This window comes from Zingiber officinale, chromosome 5B (assembly GCF_018446385.1).
Source record: "Zingiber officinale cultivar Zhangliang chromosome 5B, Zo_v1.1, whole genome shotgun sequence".
Classification (NCBI taxonomy): Eukaryota; Viridiplantae; Streptophyta; class Magnoliopsida; order Zingiberales; family Zingiberaceae; genus Zingiber; species Zingiber officinale.
In genome coordinates this window covers 30,830,956-30,857,634 of record NC_055995.1, presented here as the reverse complement: position 1 = coordinate 30,857,634, position 26,679 = coordinate 30,830,956, and positions in this window count along the sequence as shown.

Here is a 26,679-nt window from a genome sequence, read left to right as displayed (position 1 = left end):
CCATCCTCAGACAGATTGTCAGACGGACCAAGTAAATCAGGTACTCGAAGATATGCTCCGAGCGTGTGCCCTAGACTTCAAGGGAAGTTGGTGCAAATATCTGAGCTTAGCAGAATTTGCATACAACAACAGCTATCAGGCCACTATCGGCATGGCACCTTACGAGGCTCTCTATGGGCGGAGGTGTAGATCTCCAATCTGATGGTATGAGAGTGGTGAACAGAACGAACTAGAACTTCAGACAGATCTAGTAGCAGATACCACAGCAGCTATACAGCAGATCCGCCAGAGGATAGAGATAGCTCAGAGCCGCCAGAAAAGCTATGCTGATACACGGCGCAGATCCTTAGAGTTTTCAGTCGGGGATACAGTGTTCCTCAGAGTAGCTCCCATGAAGGGAGTGATGCGTTTTGGGAAGAAGGGCAAACTTAGTCCCAGATATGTGAGACCATACCTTATCAGCAGAAGAGTGGGCAAGGTAGCATATGAGCTAGAGCTACCCCAGGAAATGTCAGTTGTCCACAACGTATTTCATGTCTCTATGCTAAAGAAGCATACCCTAGATGTCACCCAGGTGATTGAGCCCCAGTCGGTACAGATCCGCGAAGACGTCAGCTATGATAGTCGGCCTATTCAGATAATAGACGGAGAAGTTAAGAAATTGCGGAACAAGGAAGTACCATTAGTCAAAGTCATTTGGCACAGTCACACAGCAGAAGAGGCAACTTGGGAGACAAAAGACAGCATGAGACAGAAGTACCCAGAATTGTTCTAAGTTCGAGGATAAACTTTTTAAAAGGTATGGGGGATTGTAACGCCCGAAAATTCTCAAACTTGTATTAGAATTATTCTATGATTTTTCTGGAATTTTTAGATATTTTTCCAGAATTTTCCGAGTAGCGGAAGTAGCAAAAATAATTAGAAGAATAAAAAGGCTTAAGCGGGAATCGAACCCGGAACCTCTCGGGTCCGCTAAACCTTTAGTTAGCCTTAGTAACCGGTGAACCCAGCAGGGCCGTGCTGAAAGAGAAGGGAAACATTTATATTTATATTTGAGTTGGGCCTAGTTACCCACTTAATATAAATTAAAAACTTAAGTTGGTTTGGGTTATTTTTAGTTTGGTTCGGCAACATCTCTTTCTCAAAAACCCTCACCGCCGAACACCCTCTCCTTCTCCTCTTCCTTCTCTCGGCGCCCAAACAAGCCAAAGCCAACCCTAGGGTTCCCTCCCTAGGGCCCTAAGAGCACCTTCCGGCAGCGATTCCAACACAAGAGCATTCCCCTCCGCGAGAAGGACGCGCTGGAGCGAGGAGATTATCGAAAGGATCGTCTCCACCTGAATTCTAGCGAATAGAGTTGTAAGAAAATTAGCGTACGAGGTAAGAAACCCCACACCTGCAGTATAAGTAGCTCTCGCGTGTTTTCTTTTATGCATTAGATTAGTTTTATTGAATTTTGTCAGCATATGGTGTGTATTTTAACTCTTCTCACAGATTTAGGGATTAGTGAGCATCTCTAGATGGGCCGAGCACGTGTATCCTCTGTAGATAGGGGTTTAGACGCTGTTGGGTGCCTAGAGGTGGTCTCCCTGATCGCGAGGAGAGTTAGAGAGCGCCAAATGCTCGACAAAATGCCTAGCACAGCCTTATGATACAGTGGGCATTTAGTTAAATGCCATAGAACATGTTAATTAGCATGATCAGTTTTTATTTTAGCTTTTACGAGACTAGATGTCCAAATGGGTGGGCTCCCACAGTCGCCTCTAGGTTCAGATAACCTAGATTCAGCAAAATAGTATTTGCTATTTCAGTATTTTACTTTTCAGTGGCACTGTACTGGATTAGATATCCATTGGGTTGGGCTCCCATAGTCGTCCCTAGGTTTAGCTAACCTAGTAAACCCTACTAGATTCGGAACTTGCAATCCTGGGTCTAGTTAGGGATGCGCGCACAACAAGTACAGTTGTCAGGGCCCATCAGCAGCATGTTTAGTATTTTCACTAACTATATGTATATGGTTTTCAACCTTTCACAAATTAGTTCGTGAATTCAGTACATTCCTAGCAGTAGCTCAGTATTAGCTTAGCTCAGTTTTTAGTATCAGCTTAGTTCTTCATTGATACCATGTGATTGATATCATGTTCAGCTTTAGATATGCCATGATTGTATGCTTATATGCCACGTCATGTTTAGTTTATTCAGTATACTTAGCATATCTTTTCAAATAGCATGATTTAAAATTATATTTGCATCGTATGCATGTTTTAGTGAGGTAGATGGTTTCTTACTAAGCTTTTTAGCTTACAGATACTATTTTCCTTATACTGTAGATACAGGTAAAAGAAAAATGGACTAGCAGTGGAGGCTGGAGGTCAATGCAGATCAAGATGTGTGTGGAAGGATTTGGAATAAAGATCCTAGGGATCTAGTTTTATTTTATTATGCATTAGAACGTGTTCAGTATGCATTAGTACTTATAGCAAGCGTTATCTTATGTTTCAGTTAGTTAGCAAGAGAACAGTTTAAAACCTTGTTAGTTTTGGTTTCCATATGTTTACATGCCATGAATTAGTATTCTATGCCTTAATCATGTTTAGTATGTTAGCCATTACCTAGTAGAATGTTTCTCTCAGCTTTTATGGTGTTGTGTAATGACTTTGGCACGCATCAGTGCTGATATCAGGGGCCTGATACGAAATCAGAAACCCCTGATCGGTCAGCAGACCGATCAGGGAGTCTCTGATCGGTCGGTAGACCGATCAGGGACCTAGGTTCTGCGAACAGAAGCTTCTGTTCATTCCCTGATCGATCCGGGGATCGATCAGGAGCTGGGTCGCGAAAAAATGGCTCACTGATCGTTCAGCAGACTGATCAGTAAGCCACTGATCGGTCTCATTGACCGATCAGGGACCAGCTGGATCGGTCGGCAGACCGATCCAGCAGCGTACAGTATTGCAGTGTAGTTTATGGATCGGTCGGTTGAACGATCCGGAGTTTCCTAGCGTGCCAGTATCAGTAGATCGGTCTGTGGATCGATCCGAGGTTTATTATCAGTTGTAAACACCTCCCTTAGCATGTGTACAACTCCTAGGTACACACAGAACACTAAGTTAAACTTTACGGCATTTAGTTCAGTAAAATTTTAAATTAGCCAGTTTTCATTCCGCATTAATAGTCCAGCACAGCATAACTGTAGCGATCGGCCTCGCAGCCTAGTCAGTAGGAGGCGGGTCGTTACAGTTTGATATCTACCTCAGCATCATTTATGGAGGAGGACTTGGATGATGACGATAATATTGAAAGAATGGCTTAAGAAATTGAGGGAGCGTCAGAAGAAGTCATGGTGAATGAGGAAATACGGTTATTAGAATAGAAACCAACCTTGCCTGAGATTGTACTACCTTAAGTGGAGTTAAAACCTCTGCCGTCTAACCTTAAATATGCATTCCTTGGTCCAGATTCCACCTTCCCAGTAATAATTAATGCAAATTGGACTGAGATGGAGACACAAAAATTAATCAAGGAGCTGAGAGCACACAAAAAAGAAATCGGATACACCATTGATGACATAAAAGGGATCAACCCTTCAATCTGCATGCATATAATTCTACTCGAAGAAGGATATAAAAATTTGATTGAGCATCAAAGAAGATTAAATCCAAATTTGAAAGAAGTTGTGAAGAAAAAAGTATTGAAACTTCTTGACGTCAGAATCATTTATCCTATATCGGATGGTGAGTGGGTAAGTCTGGTCCATGTGGTCCCCAAGAGAGGGGGAATGATGCTGGTTAGAAATGAAAACAATGAATTGATTCCAACGAGGATAGTCATAGGATGGTAGATGTGTATTGATTACAAGAAACTAAATAAGGAGACTAGGAAAGATCATTTTTCCCTACCATTTATTGATGAGATGCTAGAAAGATTGGCAAAACATTCCTATTTTTGCTATCTAGATGGATACTCTGGCTTCTTTTAAATTCCAATACATCCCCTAGATCAAGAAAAGACCACTTTCACATGCCCTTTTGGTACCTATGCTTATTGACGAATGTCGTTTGGACTCTGCAACACACCAGCTACATTTCAGCGATGTATGATGGCAATATTTTCAGATTTTACAGAAAAGATTATGGAGGTATTCATGGACGATTTCTCAGTCTATGGGAATGACTTTGACTCCTGTCTTCTGAATCCTTCTAAAGTTCTCCAAAGATATGAAGATGTGAACTTAGTTCTAAACTGGAAAAAATGCCACTTCATGGTCAAAGAGGGAATTATTTTAGGACCTAAGATTTCAGAACGAGGAATTGAGGTAGATAAAGCCAAAATAGAGATAATTGAGAAACTACCTCCACCTCTTAACGTAAAAGGCGTTAGGAGCTTTCTAGGGCATGCTGTATTTTACAGGCGTTTCATTAAGGATTTCTCAAAAATTTCCAAGCCACTAACTAACCTGTTGATCAAAGATGCTGAATTCTATTTTGATGAGGATTGTAATGAGGCGTTTAAGAAAATCAAGAGTGCTCTCATCTCAACTCCCGTAATTTAAGCTCCAGACTGGGAACTCCCATTCGAAATCATGTGTGACGCTAGTGACTTTGCAGTGGGCGCAGTTTTAGGACAAAGAAAGGATAAAGTACTGCATGCAATCCACTATGCGAGCAAGACATTGGATGCAACCCAAATGAATTATTCTACCACTGAAAAGGAATTATTGGCCATAGTGTTTGCAATCGATAAGTTCAGGTCCTATCTAGTTGGCTCAAGAGTGATAGTGTATTCTGATCATGCTGCCATAAGATATTTGCTTAATAAGAAAGATGTCAAACCTCGTTTGATTAGATGGATCTTGCTTCTTCAGGAATTTAATCTGGAAATTAGAGACAAGAAAGGGGATGAAAATGTTGTGGCAAATCATCTATCCTGAGTATGGCCAAATGGGCAGAAAGATGTGGATTTTGATCCACCCATAAATGATGTTTTCCCTGAAGAGCATCTGTTGACAGTAAATTCTGAGAGAGTTCCTTAGTATGTGGATTTTGTTAACTATCTCGCAAGTGGAGTACTTCCCCCAAAATTCACTTGCCAGCAGAAGAAGAAGTTTTTCTCAAATGTCAAACACTACATATGGGATGAATCACTACTTTTTAGGAAATGTGGAGATACAATATACAGAAGGTGTGTGCCGGAAGACGAGATCAAGGACGTTTTATTTCACTGTCACTCATCATCTTACAGCGGACATTTGGGAGTGTCAAAAATAGTTATAAAGATTTTACAAGCAGGATTTTTTTGGCCAAGTCTATTTAAAGACATGAAATATTTTGTGCAGTCCTGCGACCAATATCAAAAAATCGGGATCATCACTAGGAGAAATGAGATGCCACTGAATTGTATCCTCGAAGTAGAACTGCTCGATATATGGGGAGTAGACTTTATGGGACTCTTTCCTTTATCATGTGGAAGCAATTATATTTTAGTGGTAGTGGACTATGTATCAAAATGGGTAGAAGCCATAGCTTCTCCTACCAGTGACGCCAAAATAGTAATTAAATTGTCTAAAAAGGTGATTTTTCCACGGTTCAATGTACCTAGGGTAGTTATTAGCGACAAGGGTTCACACTTCATTAAAAGACAATTTGAAAATTTGCTAAGGAAATATGGAGTGAGCCACAAAGTAGCGACACCCTACCATCCCCAGACCAATGAACAAGCTGAGATTTCCAACCGGGAGATCAAAGTAATATTAGAAAAGATAGTGTCCAATTCCCGCAAAGACTGGTCATTGAAATTGGATGATACTTTATGGGCATACCATACTGCTTTCAAGACTCCAATCGGTATGACCCCATTCCGACTTGTGTACAGGAAGCTGTGTCATCTTCCAGTAGAATTAGAACATAAGACTTACTGGGCGATAAAATAGCTTAACATGGACCTGAAGTTAGTAGGAGATAAAAGGAAACTCCAATTAAATGAGCTTGATGAGTTGAGGATGGATGCCTACGAACATGCCAAATCCTACAAAGAGAGAACAAAGAGATGACATGATCAACATATCATGCGGAGAGAATTCAAGGAAGGGGACTCAGTGTTGTTGTTTAATTCAAGATTGAAGTTTTTTCCTGGAAAGTTAAAATTGAGATGGACAGGACCATTCCAAGTCAAAAAGGTTTACCCATTCGGAGCTGTTGACATTTGGAGCGAGGAGCGTGGAGAATTTAAAGTAAACAGGTAGTGTTTAAAAAAATACCTCCACGATGTGCCGGCGGAGGAAGATATGCTAATATACTTCTCGGATCCACGCCCACCTGAATGAGTTAAAATGGGGTCGAGCTAAAGACCTAAAACAAGCACTTCTTGGGAGGCAATCCAAGGGTTTTTCATTTTAGTTTATTATTGCATTTATCATTTTATTTCTCTAGTAAGTTCAGTCGAGTACTGTTATTATTTCTTTATTTATTTTGGATATTCGTTTTCAAGATGTGCATAGCCTCCATGAGTTGGCTGTGAGCATTTCATGGGTGTGGAAGCATCAGAGGAGCCAAAACGATGAAAGGTGAGTCACCGTGCGCTTAAGGGAGTCAGCCGTGTGACCCCACACAGCCGTGCGAAGCCAACAGGGGGACAAACGCCATTAGTCGTGCAACCTTACATGGTTGTGTGGCCTGTGCAGAGAAAAGAAGGACACGAGTCATGCTAATTGGCACGGTCGTGCAAGACTACCAGTCAAGAAGGAGACATGGGCCGTGCCAATTGGCACGGTCGTGCAATCAAGGTAGAGAGGAAGAAGTCATGAGCCGTGCCAACCGCCACGGCCGTGCGATTTTGGCCGAGGAGAGAAGAAAGGGGGCCGTGCCAATTGGCACGGCCGTGCAGAAACCCTACCTACCCGACCGTGTCTATAAGACACGGTCGTGCCCCTACCCGTGTGCGCCGCCCACCCCTCTAAAAAGCCCTAATTTCCTTCTCCTTCTCTCCTAAAAGTTTTCTCCTCCCCACTACACCTTATCAAACCCCAATCCCTACCTCTAAAGTTCATCTTTACTTAGATCTACATCTAGATCTAACACTTCTTCAGGCCACAAATCAGGAAAGGGAGAAGCAACTCCCCTATTTTTCTTCCTTCTCCTCCTCTTCCATCCTCAAGATCCATCTCCACCTACAAAAAATTCCTTAAAGTTCACCTTGCACATCATGTCACAAATCTTGAAGAGACTTCATCAAGGAGACGGTGGATCTGGTGAAGGAGATGCGCTGGGGGGGCGACAAAGGCAAGGGGAAGGCTTCTTCTTCAAAAGGCAAAGGAAAAAGGGTGGCGCGCGACGAAGGTAATGAAAACGAGTTTAATATTATTTTTAGAAATTATAAACATGAAGCTAGATATGATATCCTTATCGCTAGAAGAATTATATGCACTAGATATATGGATCCCACTACTTTGGATATGCTAGGAATTAGGGATGGCGTAGATTGGATGATTAGTTCCTTGGACTAGAATGATATTATGTACGCTCATTCATAGAATTACCCCCACCTAGTCCTTGAATTTTTTAGCTCAATTGATATTAAATTTTTGTCTAAGGATGACTACGTAGGGGTCATAACTTTTAGGTTGAAGAATAAAGAAGTTCGGTGGACATTTAGTGATTTTAATAATTGTTTTGGTTTACCTATTGGTGGTATATATAGATTTGATGATGAGATTAAATTGAATGAATTTTGGACATCAATAACCGGATCAAAGGACCCTTACGAACCCTCTAGAGCTAAGGCATCCCGCATGCAAAACCCGACCTTTAGATACTTCACCGAGTGATGAGCAAAATGATTTTTGGTCAAAGAGAGAGTGATGGGGTGGTTAGAAAGGTAGAGCTCTATTCTCTTTGGGTGATGTTGAATAAAGTGGATTTTGATTCTAGATTTCATTTCTTACAAAATTTGTTGAGAGCAACTAAAGCATCTTCAGGGATGATAGTGTTTGGTGGATTGATCATCCAAATAACATTCAATCTGGGTTGTGAGCTTGATGGGTTAGAGGTCATTCATGGTAATGACAAGATCGATATCGATTCTTATCTTGCAATGAATATGATTTGTCGGGATGAGAATGAGTTTGCCTTCCCTAGGAACAATGGTTTTCCATTACCCCTTCCTTGCCCCGAGTGCACTTCAGTTCGTAACTCCGCGAATTGGGTGATTACTGACTTAATCCCTGAAATTGTTCCCTCCATTATAGAAGAAACCGAGTACTACAAAGAGCCCTCGTCATCAGGATTCCCGCAACCTTCCTGATATCCAGAACCTCCTAGGCACTCTTTTTCTTATGGTATGGGACCTTCTAGATTTGATTTTTCTGACTTCCGTGCCTCATTAAACTCCCTTCATGAGAAGCAAAATACCCAACACAAATTATTAGAGGGTCGTTTCAAGTTATCTGATGACCAGTTTAGGGAGATATAAGATCATTTTCAATTTACTAGGGATTTCCATAGTCAAGTGTCAGGATTCGTTCAGGACTATGAGGTTGACCAGGAAAGAATGAGAAATTTTATGGATGATATGGATATTACTAGACAACAAGTAGATGCCCTTTATCAATATCATCAACGCAATGACCATCTTCCTAGTATGCCTAGATTTTCCTCCGGCACACATTGGGGACCTCCTTATCCCCCACCCACACCACCGTATTGATTTCATCGAGATGATGAAAAGTTTAAGTCTGGAGGGGGGTGTTGTGTCTGCACAACCTGAGTCGAGTCGAGTTTTTTCATTTCTTTCTGCATATTTTATTAGTCTACTTTGTTTATTCGCATTTATTAGTTTCATATTTCTACTTATATCTCATTTGCACTTTCCTTTCCTACTTGTAATTCTTCATCGTTTTTGTTTCTTTTTGAAAAAAAATATAAAAAAATATAGTTTTGAGGCATATTTGAGAACATCAAACCTTCTACTTTTTCTGCTAACTTATCCGATAGAAAAATGACTAGCATTTTATTAGTTCATGTGTTGTCAAGATAGTGTTAGTATGTTTAGTGTATCTTCTTTCTCTATCTTTAGTAGCATGAAATAAGCTTAGTATTGTACGGAGTTTGGTATAATTCTTGGCCTAACCTTAAGGATCTTATATTCACTACACTTAAGTACTTAAGCTTGAATAGTAGAAATATTTTTGAAATAGTTATGATTCATCTAAATTTTTTAGTACTTTTGTTTCCATGGTGATTTCTTATTTACATTTTGGTTACTGGATGACTTCGGATCATGGAAGCTCATTTGGAAAAATCTAAATCCTAACATATGCATCTCACAACACCAAAAAAAAAATTAAATAAGGGATAAAAATTAATTGTCGTGAGTGCAAACTTACAATTTACCCCTTTGAGACCGAGTTAGGTTACTGGGGAAATAAATGTTATGTTTCTCTTGATTCCGAGTTGTATCCTTTGAAACCTTGTGTAATTTAAGGAAAACGAACCAAGTGTGTGGCAGGTAAGTGCCTATCACTGGGAACATTAGGAACTCAATTGTATGACAACTTAACTAAGACAGAGAATTGAAACTTGAAGAGTTTGAGTTGCTTATTTCACCGAGCACAAAGAACTTATGCCTAGGCCATACTTAGGTTACTCCACAATCATTCTTATCAATGAAACTAGTTGATAGAGTTAGGTGAATGCACTAGGGATTATGAAACACTACAGGAACTTATGAACATAGTTTGCAGCATTTTACTTGAGGACAAGCAAAGGTTCAAGTCTAGGGGTGTGATGTGCGTAAATATTATTATCATTTATGCATATTTTAATGCACATTCACTTGCTTTATGTGCATATATTCTTTGCATGATCGTCTCTTTTATCATATACTCATCATAAATACTCTTTTGTTCGGAGATCTGCTCTTTGTTTTATTTTGTGTTGATAGGGACAACTTTTGAAGCAAAATCAGCGATTGTCGGCATACCAGAATGAGGCAGAAAACACAGTCGTGCAACCTCGCACAGTCATGTGGCCAAATAGAGGAAGAACAGTGCACGACCGTGCAACTCTTGCACAGTCGTGCGGCCAAACAGAGATGGATCCATGCATGGCCGTGCAAACTTGCACGACCATGCCCCCCACGACCAACAGCCAAGCAATGCATGGTGGTGCAATCCTGCACGACTGTGTCCCAAGAGCAGTGCACCAGATCCACACGGTCATGCCACTCTGCACATCCATGCAGCACGGCCAAAGGCAAAAGAAGGCACGACCATGCCATATCTACACGGTCGTGCAGCACAGCCAGAGGCAAAAGATGGCACGGTCGTGCCATATCTGCACGGCCATGCCTCGGCGTTGTGCCCTAGCTTATACAAAGGGTTCTAACCCTTCTCCTCGAGGGGGAAGCGAGTCGTCAAAGGGAGAATTACCTTGGTGTCATTCCACACCATCCAGGACCTCCGTCCAGTGATCCTTCATCAACACATCAACTCCAGAAGCAAAGGATTGGATCCGAAGATCACTCGTCATCATTGAATAAGCATCCTTTCTCTTTCTCTCTTCTTGTTTGAGGATTGTATGTTTAATTACATTACGTCTTCGGGTTTTTCTTCGGCATCTATGGAGTAGATTCCTTGTTCAAGGATTAGGGACTAGTTGTGGATTGGTTTTGATGTAAGACTCATATTTATGCGTGTATTCATTGGATGATTTCGCTTTCTTTCTTTCAACTACTATGTATGAGACTTGTTGCATATTAATTGATTGTGTAGGAATTGCTAACCTCGTAGAGAGAGTATCTTAGATCGTATACCTGAGGAGCCCTAGTGATAGGGGTAACCTGTTCACGGACATCTAGGGTATTTCCTCGAAAAGAGAGGCAACTTCTCCGCAAGGAAGCAACAGACCAAACCAAGCTCTTATTTCTATCCTTAATGACACCAATTAGAGTTGTGTTCTTGTGATCTACCGAGGCGCTCTAGTGACAAGGGTTAACCGTAACAGGATTTCGCAGGGATCTTCTCTATTTAGTGCTTAAGGATAGTTACTTTAGCTTTTGGCAAATGCATGTTGATGGACAATGAGTAAAGGATAGAACGTAATACATCAATACCGCCACAATCAAACCAAACTCCTAGAACTCTTCATAAACCAAGTTAATTACTTTCTCTTTACTAGTTCTCGTTTCTGCTTCCCAATCTCTTTTCTTTAGATAACTTATAACCATCGGTAGTTTAGCTAATCCTAAGTGAACCATTGCTAGTGCTTATAACCAGTCCTCGTGGGATCGATAATCTTTATTATTGACGATGAATCCGTGCACTTGCAGAATCGTAACAGGGATCTAATCAGGTATGCTCTAAACGCATTTCCTCGGAATGCACTGTGGGTATCCATTGTGGATGCCTATAAGATTTCGAGGAATTTGCCCAAATTAAAATTAGACAAACTCTTTTGTGAGTTAGAGCTACACGAATAGACTAACTCCAAAATCGAGAAAGGTATTGCTCTTATTGCAGTAACATTAAAAGAAAAATCTAGAACCAAGCCAGAACCTGAAGTCGAGTCTAATCCAGAGTCAGACGATGAAGAATACCTGGTGAACCTGGTAAGGAAAATGTTCACCAGGAGAAAGAAGAACTTCACCAACAAGGATCTGCAGAAGATCAACTCCACCTCTAACTCGAACAGTAAGAATGTGGCATGCTTTGGATACAACAAGAAGGGGCACTACAAGATTGACTGTCCGAGTCTCAAGAAGAAGAAAGCTCTAAAAGCGAATTAGGATGAATTGTCCTAGGAGGAATCGGACAATGATGAGCCAAGACACAACAACTACCTCGCACTGATGGCGTACAGGCCAGAATCGAAGAGTGAATTGAACGACGGGTCTAAACCCGAATCAAGTCACAAGTCTGCACTCATTTCCGAAGGTTCCAATGAGGTATATTTTGATTTAAGTAAAAAGTTTTTTAAAATAATTTCATGTTTAAATAATAAATTAACTACTTCTGAAACTAAAATAATTGAACTAACCCAAGAAAATAAAATATTTAAAGAACAATTAAAATTAAATCCAACAGTTAAACTAATTCAACCTAAAATCCCAACTTAAATTGAAAAACTTGAGGAGGACAATCTCAGGTTGAAAAGCAAAGTAGTTAAACTAAAAGAATTATTGGAGAAATTTATAACTAGATCAAAGTACCTTGACATGATACTTGGATCACAAAGAGCAGTGTATAACAAGTTTGGGCTTAGATACATATCTAGCTCAACCAACAAAACCTTTATATCTTTAGTTAACCAAAATAAAAATTAAATTAAGGCTTGGGTTCCAAAAGCGTGTTTAACCACGCAAGTAGGACTCAATCAATACTATATATCAAAAGATAAAATTTATTACATAAATCAAACTAAAACAAATACTCTCCAAATACAAATAAAAAACATAAGTTAATTAAACCTAATAAATATAATATAAGCACAAGTTATAACCAAGCATACTACAACTATAAAACAAATCGTCATAAACCCAAAACTTAAAATGTTCAACAATTCAGGGGGAGGCTCCAAATTAGATGGCACCTCCAAAAATCAATAACTTATCTAGTTGGGTAATTAGGACTAGTCAAAATGTCACGCCCCAGAGGAGTCTCTGTCCGAAGAAATTTCGGCAGCATCTCCCCTGTACGGCGGACAATCTGAAACTTTTCTACAAACACTATATACCTCAGCCACATGCGGCTGGAATAATAACAATAAAAGAAAACAAACACCACGCAGTTAATATCAAATTCAGCCCACTCGGCTGTACAAAAAACCAAGACACAAAACTGCTAGCCGGCTAGGCTTACACAACCAACAACAAATACAAAAATACACATAACGATATCAATACTCCAAAAACAAAACCGGAGTACAGAGCTAAACAAACTGATACATAAACAAACAAAACATACGTGAAATCGATAAGTCTTCTGATGTGACGTGGGGACCAGCAGACAGGATGCTCCAAGCGACACTATAAATAACCTGGTACCTGAAAAAGATAGTGTCAACGGGGGTGAGTTCAACAACTCAGCGAATACCAATGGACGTGAGTAGTAAGATATATCTAACAGCAATAAACATGGAATACAGCTTCCTAATCATATATCTAGGAAAGATGCAAAACTGCAAGGTAACTAAGGAAGCTGTACTCACCAGGAACTCCTATCCAGACAAAAGGGTCGTCAAACCGAAAGTGTCAATAATCCTGTATGCAGGTCAAAAGTATGCATCCAACCAAAATGCATCAACCAAATGCAGCAAACACAATCATAAGAATATAAATGCATCAATGTATATGATGCTAATGATGCGTCCTGGTCACCCCTGACGCCAGTCAGTCATCTCACACACAAATGGTGAGACCGAGTGGGTAGGGCTGTGACAACCGTGCACTCTGTCATCACTGCTCCTGATGAGTGACCGAGTGGACGGGATGCTGTCGGAGTACTCCTATCCTGTGACCCCAAATCATAAATGGGGGAGCTCAATGCTCTCATCTCCCGGTACAAGATGACGGGGAGGACATCTCTGCCGGCTACCACGCTGAGTCACCTGACCAACGGAGCCAAACAGAGTCCACCGTCTGCCGGCTACTACGCTGCTACACTAAATGCCAGCGGAGCCAAACAGAGCGGAACTATCTGCCGGCTACCACGCTGAGTCCTCAGACCAACAGAGCCAAACAGCAGAACCGCCACACACCTGTCTGATATACCACTAAACCATGAGTGGGGGTGTGTGCAGTACATGTAACTGGCGATGGGCTCAACCATAGTGAAGCCGACAATCGCACAGCATGCAATCATGATGCATGTCACTATGCATAGCAAAAACTGATCAACATAACCATATCCATACATACAAAATGGGTACTGTAAAAGCGATGGTCACATACCAAGATCTAGAGTACACAGGTCAGATAGAATATCAAAAACCCTAGGTCCTGAACATAATAAGTATGGAATATCCTGATCAACATAGGAAAAATCCATATATACATAATATGGGTACCACAGTATCAGTAAGCCAAATCCACGGATCTAGGGTATACAAGTCCTCTAAGGTATAACAACCTAGACCCAAATCATATCCCTCTTCCATAGCATATGTACCAACAATATACACAGATCAAAGAATCAGAGTCTAAACACCCGAATCATATATGATATACAAATAGAGGTACACAAATCTGATATGGTATAAAAACCTAGGTATCAGATAATCTAGATACACCTGCCAGAAATAAAATCCAGAACCTAGTCCTAACCTCAGTAGAGCAGGGTATGTCACTTACTCTAGGAACTAAGGTACTCATGGTAACAAAGTACTCATGGCAATAAGATACTCATGGTAATAAATCACGAGATATAAACACGGATACATAACAAGCGACAAACCTAACATGCTATGGATATCAAACAGTGACATACTAAAGGCAAACATATTCATTGCTTGTAGTTATAAAATACTACGCATATCCAATGACAATATCATAAAAGATAAGTCAAGAGGTACCCGCCTTCATACGCATGTCGTATCAACCGTCCTCAATAAGTCCAAGAGATCGCATCCAACTCAAATCCTTCACATCAATTTAATCCAAGAACACATAAACTAAGTCCATAATCCATTAGATTAGACTACACATTTATCAATGCTAACCACTCACCAGAATTGATGGCTCCACCAATGACGTATAGCTGGTATAACTCTCTGCCAGCGTAGATGAAATCACTGTCCCTCCCAAATCTGAGGACTCTACAGTTGCCTCGCGACCGAAACATCCTCCTGTCGATAACAGTGGTCAACACTAAGAGAAATTACTGCCCAACCAAACCATAAACTCTAAATTAGCAATCCCACACCCAATCATCACAATACTGAGATGAGATGCACAATCACAACTGAAATCCAGCAGTAAAATAATCTCCCTTACCATTTCAACCACTGCTAGGGCACGAAGTATGGGAGATCGGGAGAGGGCTTGGCTGTGCCAGGAGGTGTCGGGCGGTGCTAAGCGGCTATGGCACAGGCGCTAGGGCACGGCTGTTGTGCTCCCAAATAGCACCAGAAGAAGGAAATCAGTGCCGGCGCTAGAGCACAGGGGAGGCCGGCAGTGAGGATGGGGTGTCGCTGTGAGGATATGGCGTCGCTAGCGATCCGGTGGAGACAAATCTGAACTAGGTCTCCTCTCCTAAATTCGGTGGACAGCCGTGGAAGAAAACAAGATCTGCGTCGGCGGTGCAGTGCTCAGCGAAGAAGAAAGGCTGAAGAGAAGATGGCCGGTGGCTCGGTGCAGAGAGGAGAGGAAGAGGAGTGGCGTCGGGAAGATCACAGCGTCGGCAGGGAAGAAGAGGGGCGCGCGGCATCGCATCGGCCAGATGAGAGGAATCGGCTCTCGTCGCTGGCAGCAGAGGGTGCGGGCGTGCGCACGAGGGAGAAGAGAAGAGGATCGGGGCTTGTACTCGGGGATGAGGAGGGACCTTGGCGGCGACGGCGTCAGTTTGGGGAAGAGCAGTTAGGGCATGGCGTCGGGGAAACTCGGGAGAGAAGAAAACGCAGGGAGATGAAAAACGAAAAAGAAATCTGAAAAAGAATAAAAGAAAAAGAATTAGAAAAGGAAAAGAAAATAAACTTTTCCTCACATAAATGCGTAGCCTAAACAGGCTTTTCCGGACCCCGTTTTTATCCCCGTTAACTCGTCCATACGAGCTCTGAAAAATTCCCGAAAAATTTCCAAAAATTTCGGAAAATTCCCTTATCGTTATTCGTCATTTTTCCGGTATTTTACATTCTCCCCCACTAATAAAAATTTGGTCCCCAAATTTCGTTATCTACCATCAGCAAATACTAACAACAGGTAAAGAGTATAAATGCTGAACGGTAAATAATATCACACACCTTAAGTGAAAAGATGGGGGTATCGAGCTCGGATAGTATCCTCGTGCTCCCAAGTAGCCTCCTCGTCCTAATGATGCTGTCATCCGACTTTAACCAGCCAGATAGTCTTGTTCCGCAATTGACACCCTTTCCGGTCCAGAATCCGTACCGGAATCTCCTCATAGGTGATGTCAGGCTATACGGAACTAAGATATCAGTCAACACAAATGTCTAGTCGGATATATACCTCCTCAGCATAGACACATGAAATACGTCGTAAACACCTGTCAAAGCTGGTGGTAGCGCTGAACGATAAGCTACCGCTCCAACCCTCTCCAGGATCTGGAAAGGTCCAATGTATCGCAGAGCTAGCTTACCTCTGAGGACAAATCTCTTTATCCCTTCCGTGGGTGAAACTCGCAGAAATACATGATCGCCTGCAGAGAACTCTAAGAGTCTCCTTCTCCGGTCTGCATAACTCTTCTGGCGGTCCTGCGCTTCTGATATCTTCCGTCTGATAGTACGGACCAACTCTGTATCAAGCTGAGCTCTACGAGGTCCCAATAATTGGGCCTCCCCAACCTCCAAAATCCAATACACTAGACCTCAGCAAAACCTCTAGAGTCTAAATGATCCGCTCCGACTGTCCATCTATCTGTAGATGGAAAGTTATACTGAAATAGAGCTGAGTGCCCAAGGCCTGCTACAGACTCTACCAGAAACGAGACGTGAACCGGAGTCTCTATCCGAAATGATAGTCAAAGAAACACCATGTAATCTGATGATCTCCCGACAATATAGATCTGCCAATCGGTCTAGGAAATCAGTCCTCCGGATCGCTAAGAAATGCGCGGATTTGGTTAATCGATCAACGATTACCCAAATCGCGTCATGGCCTCGTCGTGTCCTCGACAAACCTACCACAAAGTCCATAGTAATCTATTCTCATTTCCACTCAGGAATAGAAATCTGCAGAAGTAATCCGACAGATCTCTGATGCTCTGCCTTCACTTGCTGACAGACAAGACATCTAGCTACAAAATCCGCGATGTCTTCCTTCATGTCGTTCCACCAATAGAAACACCTCAATCTTGGTACACACGGGTACCGCCTGGGTGGACAGCAACTCATGAGCGATGAGCCTCCGGAAGTAACTCCTATAAGACCGGATGAGACTGAAATACGCATAATCTGCCTCGGAAGTGTAAAACACCCTCCTCGTCTCGTGTAAACTCGGTCTGCTACCCGGAAGCTATCTGGCTGCAAATGAACTGCCAATACTGATCAGCAGCATAGGGCTCTTGGATCCTCGTCCTGATCGACGACTGAGCAACCATGGTATCCAGTCTGTAACCACAACTCGGTGGCAAGCCAAAGTCACTCTAGACTTCCGGCTAAGTGCATCTGCAACCCCATTAGCTCTCCCCGGGTGATAGCTAATGGTACAATCATAATCCTTCAGGAACTCCATCCATCCCCTCTGTCGAAGATTAAGTTCCTTCTAAGTAAACAGATATTGAGACTCTTATGGTCAATGAGAATCTCAAATGTAACGCCATATAAATAATGTCGCCAAATCTTCATGGCAAAAATAATGGCGACTAGCTCCAGATCATGTACAGGGTAGTTCTTCTCATACTCCTTCAATCACCGAGAAACTTAGAAGACTATCGTGTTGTGCTGCATCAGAACAGCGCCAAATCCTGTAGAGACGCGTCGGTATAAAGCACGAATCCGTCCTCTCCAAAAGGAAAAACCAAAATCGGAGCCGACACTGGTCTCCACTTCAGCTCCTAGAAGCTGGTCTTTCAATCCTCAGTCCAAGTGAACTTCACGCCTTTCTTGGTCAGGCGTGTAAGTAGCATAGTAATCCGTGAGAAACCCTCAACGTATCTCCGGAAATATCGGCCAAACAAAGGAAGTTGCGAGCCTCTTCCATAGACTCCGTCTACTCCCAACGGAAACAAACTCGATCTCCTGTGGAACCACAGTATACTCCTACTGGTCATCATGTGTCCTAAAACATCTCACAGAAGACAACCAAATCAGTACTACAGATAATCACATATACATGTTCTCGTCGAAACATCTTTAGATCTATGCAAAGGTAGTGTACGTGACATCACCTCAGATCCGTAATAAATCACAACATCGTCAACAAAGACAATGGAAACCGATCCAAACCTTCCAGGGATACCCAAATCATCGAGTCCATGGCAACATCTAGGGCACCGCAAGCACTAATGGTAAAACCAAAACACATAATGTCCGTATCACAGACATTCCTAACAATAAGATCCTCAACAATAAACAGATCTAATCACCAACGATATATAATCACCAAAGAATAGAACCTCCAGTGTGAGAGCAATGCTCTATCACACGAAATACCACATATGTGGGAGCAGCGCTCTACCACAAGAAATCCTCCATATGTGGGAGCAACGCTCCACCACAAATAATCCAAAATATGTATCCACAATAAATATGGGAGCAATGCTCCGCTACAAACAATCCGCAATATGTAGGAATCCAGAATATGTGGAAGCTACGCTCTACCACAAACGATCCATAACATGTGGGAGCTACGCTCTACCACAACAATACATAAGTGCCCAAAGCACCTAACTATCTAGCTAGAGACTGCACAAGATCTCTCTACCACAGATCACTGTGGGTAGCCTAGGGTATAACCACCCAGTAAGCAAATCAAATCCATAGTCAACTCTATCATCCTCCTAGTGGGTCGGTCACCCCCTAATGGAAGAATTAGTTGACAGGGTAAAACAACCAATATCATAACGTAGACATTTAATATTCTACATTTAACATAGATAGAATCATTATGATGTTACCAACCATACATCTGACACACGTGCACACACAACATATGTATGATCGACATAATCCTCCAATTAGTAGACACCAAATATACTCACAACACATACCAAATGAGTATAATCACTTAATACTTCCAATAAAGCCTAATAAACATAAGTGTACTCACAAATCACACAATCAACAAGATACCTCATATACCACACCAAACACATATATACCCACACTATCCACAAATGAACTATCCATCATAGAACTCCTTCAACTCATAACAATCATATGTACACTTCATAGATATGCATAATCAGCATATTTAATCCAATCTATCACACCAACCCTATGCCATCTTCGAAGTTATCCAATTAGGTACAAACAGTCTAAAATTACAGTACCCATGGAATAGGATACTTCGATCCTCTATCAACTGACCAAACCGACAATAGTATACGGCTAATTCAGTCATTTCCCCGTCAGTACAAGTCATGTACCCAATATACTCAAGATATCCAACTAAACACGAATCACCCAAAGATCAGTATTTTTTATAAAATAACGTAAGTCGATCCCCTACTGATCGGACCAACCAAAACAATGAATCAGTAATCGACTATCCAAATCTAACCAGTGTCCGCTAATCCTCGGCAATCACTAAGGTATATCCATCCATGACTACCCAAGTCGACAAACGTAGATCAGTCTTCTACTGACCGATCTAACAAAAGTAAATCAATTATCTACGGATGAAATTAACGAAGATAACATGTTATACTACTGGCTAGGTCAACATAAAGATATAGATACTATCCACTACCCAGCCAATAATAATAGATGCTGGTAGGTGCCTCGATCTTCTAATCAACTCATCATAACAGAAGTAAAACTACTGGGGGTATGATATGTAAAATCACCAAAGCCTATAATCCTTAATCTCTATTAAGGTCAATCAAGATTAGTGGCTAACTCATCCCATGTAATATACGCTACAACAACCAGACAGGTACCAATAAATAATGCTAATACAGGTCATAAACTGTAATAGTGAACAGGGCATATACTAACAAAAAGATAGGATAACAGTATACCACATACCTCCTATAGCTTAGAGATGTCCTGTCGCTGCCAAGTCCCAAAATCCAAAAAGTCACATCGAGAAGACCAAAACACGAAATCCGAAACACAAGGAGAAAGAGACTCGTAAGTCGATCTCTGATACCAAATAAATTAGTATCAGATACATCTCGAAAATCCAAAACATATAGCAAGTATCGTATACCTGCTCTGATACCACTAAATTGTCACGCCCCAGAGGAGTCTCTGTCCGAAGAAATTTCGGCAGCATCTCCCCTGTACGGCGGACAATCTGAAACTTTTCTACAAACACTATATACCTCAGCCACATGCGGCTGGAATAATAACAATAAAAGAAAACAAACACCACGCAGTTAATATCAAATTCAGCCCACTCGGCTGTACCAAAAACCAAGACACAAAACTGCTAGCCGGCTAGGCTTACACAACCAACAACAAATACAAAAATACACATAACGACATCAATACTCCAAAAACAAAACCGGAGTACAGAGCTAAACAAACTGATACATAAACAAACAAAACATACGTGAAATCGATAAGTCTTCTGATGTGACGTGGGGACCAGCAGACAGGATGCTCCAAGCGACACTATAAATAACCTGGTACCTGAAAAAGATAGTGTCAACGAGGGTGAGTTCAACAACTCAGCGAATACCAATGGACGTGAGTAGTAAGATATATCTAACAGCAATAAACATGGAATACAACTTCCTAATCATATATCTAGGAAAGATGCAAAACTGCAAGGTAACTAAGGAAGCTGTACTCACCAGGAACTCCTATCCAGACAAAAGGGTCGTCAAACCGAAAGTGTCAATAATCCTGTATGCAGGTCAAAAGTATGCATCCAACCAAAATGCATCAACCAAATGCAGCAAACACAATCATAAGAATATAAATGCATCAATGTATATGATGCTAATGATGCGTCCTGGTCACCCACGACCAGCCATCTCACACACAAATGGTGAGACCGAGTGGGTAGGGTGACAACCGTGCACTCTGTCATCACTTGCTCCGATGAGTGACCGAGTGGACGGGATGCCGGAGTACTCCTATCCTGTGACCCCAAATCATAAATGGGGAGCTCAATGCTCTCATCTCCGTGAGAAGATGACGGGAGGACATCTCTACGGCTACCTTGAGTCACCACCAACGGAGCCAAACGAGTCCACCGTCTGGCTACTCGCTACACTAAATGCCACGAGCCAAGCAGCGGAACTATCTGCAGGCTACCACGCGAGTCCTCGGACCAGAGCAAGCAAAGAACCGCCACACATCGATATACCACTAAACCATGAGTGGGGGTGTGTGCAGTACATGTAACTGGCGATGGGCTCAACCATAGTGAAGCCGACAATCGCACAGCATGCAATCATGATGCATGTCACTATGCATAGCAAAAACTGATCAACATAACCATATCCATACATACAAAATGGGTACTGTAAAAGCGATGGTCACATACCAAGATCTAGAGTACACAGGTCAGATAGAATATCAAAAACCCTAGGTCCTGAACATAATAAGTATGGAATATCCTGATCAACATAGGAAAAATCCATATATACATAATATGGGTACCACAGTATCAGTAAGCCAAATCCACGGATCTAGGGTATACAAGTCCTCTAAGGTATAACAACCTAGACCCAAATCATATCCCTCTTCCATAGCATATGTACCAACAATATACACAGATCAAAGAATCAGAGTCTAAACACCCGAATCATATATGATATACAAATAGAGGTACACAAATCTGATATGGTATAAAAACCTAGGTATCAGATAATCTAGATACACCTGCCAGAAATAAAATCCAGAACCTAGTCCTAACCTCAGTAGAGCAGGGTATGTCACTTACTCTAGGAACTAAGGTACTCATGGTAACAAAGTACTCATGGCAATAAGATACTCATGGTAATAAATCACGAGATATAAACACGGATACATAACAAGCGACAAACCTAACATGCTATGGATATCAAACAGTGACATACTAAAGGCAAACATATTCATTGCTTGTAGTTATAAAATACTACGCATATCCAATGACAATATCATAAAAGATAAGTCAAGAGGTACCCGCCTTCATACGCATGTCGTATCAACCGTCCTCAATAAGTCCAAGAGATCGCATCCAACTCAAATCCTTCACATCAATTTAATCCAAGAACACATAAACTAAGTCCATAATCCATTAGATTAGACTACACATTTATCAATGCTAACCACTCACCAGAATTGATGGCTCCACCAATGACGTATAGCTGGTATAACTCTCTGCCAGCGTAGATGAAATCACTGTCCCTCCCAAATCTGAGGACTCTACAGTTGCCTCACGACCGAAACATCCTCCTGTCGATAACAGTGGTCAACACTAAGAGAAATTACTGCCCAACCAAACCATAAACTCTAAATTAGCAATCCCACACCCAATCATCACAATACTGAGATGAGATGCACAATCACAACTGAAATCCAGCAGTAAAATAATCTCCCTTACCACTTCAACCACTGCTAGGGCACGAAGTATGGGAGATCGGGAGAGGGCTTGGCTGTGCCAGGAGGTGTCGGGCGGTGCTAAGCGGCTATGGCACAGGCGCTAGGGCACGGCTGTTGTGCTCCCAAATAGCACCAGAAGAAGGAAATCAGTGCCGGCGCTAGAGCACAGGGGAGGCCGGCAGTGAGGATGGGGTGTCGCTGTGAGGATATGGCGTCGCTAGCGATCCGGTGGAGACAAATCTGAACTAGGTCTCCTCTCCTAAATTCGGTGGACAGCCGTGGAAGAAAACAAGATCTGCGTCGGCGGTGCAGTGCTCAGCGAAGAAGAAAGGCTGAAGAGAAGATGGCCGGTGGCTCGGTGCAGAGAGGAGAGGAAGAGGAGTGGCGTCGGGAAGATCACAGCGTCGGCAGGGAAGAAGAGGGGCGCGCGGCGTCGCATCGGCCAGATGAGAGGAATCGGCTCTCGTCGCTGGCAGCAGAGGGTGCGGGCGTGCGCACGAGGGAGAAGAGAAGAGGATCGGGGCTTGTACTCGGGGATGAGGAGGGACCTTGGCGGCGACGGCGTCAGTTTGGGGAAGAGCAGTTAGGGCATGGCGTCGGGGAAACTCGGGAGAGAAGAAAACGCAGGGAGATGAAAAACGAAAAAGAAATCAGAAAAAGAATAAAAGAAAAAGAATTAGAAAAGGAAAAGAAAATAAACTTTTCCTCACATAAATGCGTAGCCTAAACAGGCTTTTCCGGACCCCGTTTTTATCCCCGTTAACTCGTCCATACGAGCTCTGAAAAATTCCCGAAAAATTTCCAAAAATTCCGGAAAATTCCCTTATCGTTATTCGTCATTTTTCCGGTATTTTACACTAAATAGGGATAAAAGTTTAATTTAACCAACGGTACTAGTGAAGTTTTAGATGATAGTATGTTAGGAAAACTTTGTCTATGCATGTCTAGGAAGATATGGCTTCAACCTGGTGCATTTGGCTTAGTAGAACTAACTGAAGCTACCCCTTATGGATCCTAACTAGTTAGACCAAAGTTTTGTACTAAATTTAGTGGATAGGAATATTTGGAAAACTTCGAATGCATGGTTAGTCTAATGATGTCCAGGTGACTCACCATAGCCCAGAAGTTTATCCAAACAATGCCTATTTGTTTAGTCCAAAACTAAACTTAAATCTAACACATAGTTAAACCTAACCCTGAAATTAAACTTAATTCATCTTACAAAATCATAAGGTTCCTTGATTGAAAATATAGATGGGGTGAAATAACTAAGTCAAATTAAATTAAAATTAAAAGTAAATTAAATTAAAATTAAAATTAAAATTAAATTAAATTAAATTAAATTAAATTAAATTAAAATTAAAATTAAAATTAAAATTAAAATAAACTTAATTTTAAAAAAAACCCCGCAGGTGCCTACCGAAGGAGCCTCTAATTGATATAGTGGCGCCCTCGAGAGGGCGGGAATATTCCCGCCACAACCGACTGAAGACACCTTCAGTCAGTTGAAGGCACCTTTCATAAGCTATAAAAGGTGCCTTCCATGAACAATTAAGGCGCCTTCAATCAAAGTTTTTGCAGTGAGCAAAGGCTTTCCTTTGTTCGTGTTCCTTTCGTTCTAGCAGTGTCAGCAAATGCAAAATTTCTTCTTTTTCTTCCGCCTTTCCTCCCAAATCTCGATAATGCCTCCTCGGTACACTCTAACTTAACTAAATAGTTACTTTTGGTCGTTTATTAGTTGTTATATGAATATTTTTCTTATATAAATTAGGAAAAGATGACATGTTGCTCCTGGCCCTAGTAATGCCCCATCTACTGATGCTAGGTTTCCCTCTGACTGGCTTAGGCTAGATTTCCTTAAGCATACATATGTTACACTAAAATCTAGATACCTAAATAGGACTTTCTTTATCCAATATTGTGCTCCTATTATAGAGGTTATAGATTACTAACAGTTGGATAAGTTAGTTTACTGCAGTCATTCAGTAAACTTAGATTTGTGTGCCCAGTTCTATAATAATTTAGTTAAGATAGATGACCTGACCTATTCCACCAGAGTTGGTGGAAAGGACTTTCACTTTTCTTCCACCTTATTAATATGATAGCTTAGGACTTAGGAGATCCGCATGTCCATTTGTGCTACCCTAGTAGGGATCAACCATTTGGCGAGCCCTACTCCCACATTACATTAGATACTATCTACTTATATTTTTGGGGGCAGAAGAGACTACCTAAAGTGATAAACTTTAGGTCACTCTCTCTCTTAGGGTCCAGGACTATATCCTATATAGAGTTCTGACCACATGTATTTTGCTGATCACATCTCACGACGTAGCGATGATACGACATTCCCACTCCTTTTTGTATGCCCTTTTCCATCGCCTAGACATTGATATTGCATTACATATGTTTCATATTGTCATTCATGCATCCAATCTCATCGCTAGGTTACAAGTTCATATACCCTATTTTCACATACTGACATACATATTCTTGACCATAGGGGTAGATATGACCCAGGGTACGACCACCTCCCTTAGTGCATATGACGAGATCGGACAACATCAACTTGCATTAGTACATATAGACATCACTGCTAAAAGGGGACTAGCCTGGAGAGTGGGACCACAACCATATATACTAGGCGAGCATGAGGATGAGTTACCCAGCAAGGAGATGCCAGCATTCACAGTCGAGGAGCTCTTCGGATATCCTCTGACTCTGACCCAGCCCTCGACCTCGATCCATCCCTCAACCTTGCTATCTATCGAGGACCGACTGGATCGACTCGAGGAGTCCTCTGCACAGCTATGGAAGTCAGTCTCAGTTGGATTTAGTGTTATTCGGGGAGAGATGACTACCGACTTCTCCACTCTCTGGGAGGAGATTACCACTGATTTTTGTTGGAACCCTGTGGTAGTTTTGATGTGATCAACTAAGTTAAAGTTAGGTCATGCTATGTTTTGAACCTTGTGTCTAAGTGTGCAGGAGCTTAGGAACACAAGAAGTTGAGCAGAAGATGCAGCTAGTGAGAAGGATGGCACGAGAAGGGAGCTGACGGGCTCGGTGCATCCAAGGGATGAGGTGCTGTCGAGAAGGATGTGAGCGAAATTGCAAGGGACAAGAAGCCAGAGCAGAAGCCTGCTCGAGGAGAAGACCTGGAAATGGGTTCAGGTGAGCTCTATCTCGGATGGCCACGATCACCCAGGAGATCGGAGCAACAAAAGAGCAAAAGGTGGTTGTAAGTGCAGCTGGAGGCACCTTCAAAGGGAGTTGAAGGCGCCTCTGAGGTGCCTCCGCGCACCTCCGCACCTCCATTGTGGAAGGCACCTTCGATGAATAGTAGGAAGGCGCCTTCCAACCCTATGGAAGGTGCCTTCGACCAGGCTGATATTGTCGTTGCCAAAGGATAAAGCTTTATCCTTTGGTGCCTCACTGGAGGCGCCTTCCAGCATGTTGGAGGTGCCTTCCAGACATGGATAACATTTCCCAAGGGCTATAAAAAGACCCCTAGACCTAGGAAATATAAATCAACTATTGTAATTATTTCCTAGAAACTGTCTAAGCTTTTCAACGAGTGTAAGAGGCTTCTCTGCCTTCAACGAATGAGATTTTTATTGCGCTTTTACTTGCCTTGGATTAACAACCATCTAGATTGTAAACAAGTAAACCTTGTGCCTCTTCTTTCTGGTCATTATTATAATTTATCATTATTGTTGGTTTTAATTAGAGTTGAAAGAACAAAAAAGGTGTTTGTTTTACTTTTTGATAGATAAACTCAACCCCCTCTTGTCGGCCTTACTGGGCCAACAAGTGGTATCAGAGCCCGACCGCCTCAAAAGGACTAACCGCCGACTGAAGCACCGAAACGATGGCCTTACCCACCAAAGTTTGAAGGAGAATTTACGTCTTGGAAGAAATGCATGGAGGTATTTTTTAAAACCAAATTTGAATTATTGTTAATATTAAAATATGGATTTGTAGCACCGAAAGAAAAAGAGGAGTATCAATGGACCAACAAGGAGCAAGCAGATTTAATGACAAAATGACAAGCCGAATTCCATCTACTAAGCGTGCTACCTTCGCAAGAAGTCAACACAATCGACATCGACGAATCAGCAAAGGAACTTTGGGTGAAGTTCTTGGAACTACACGAAGGTACATCCAAAGCCAAACTCACAAAACGGGACCTACTCTGGAATCAAATAAGCAATCTCTGAGTGGAAGAAGGCGAATCGGTTGCTCAACTACATGGAAGAATTAAGGATCTAATTACTGGCTTAATGAACCTCAGAGAAACAGTAACCATCGAGAC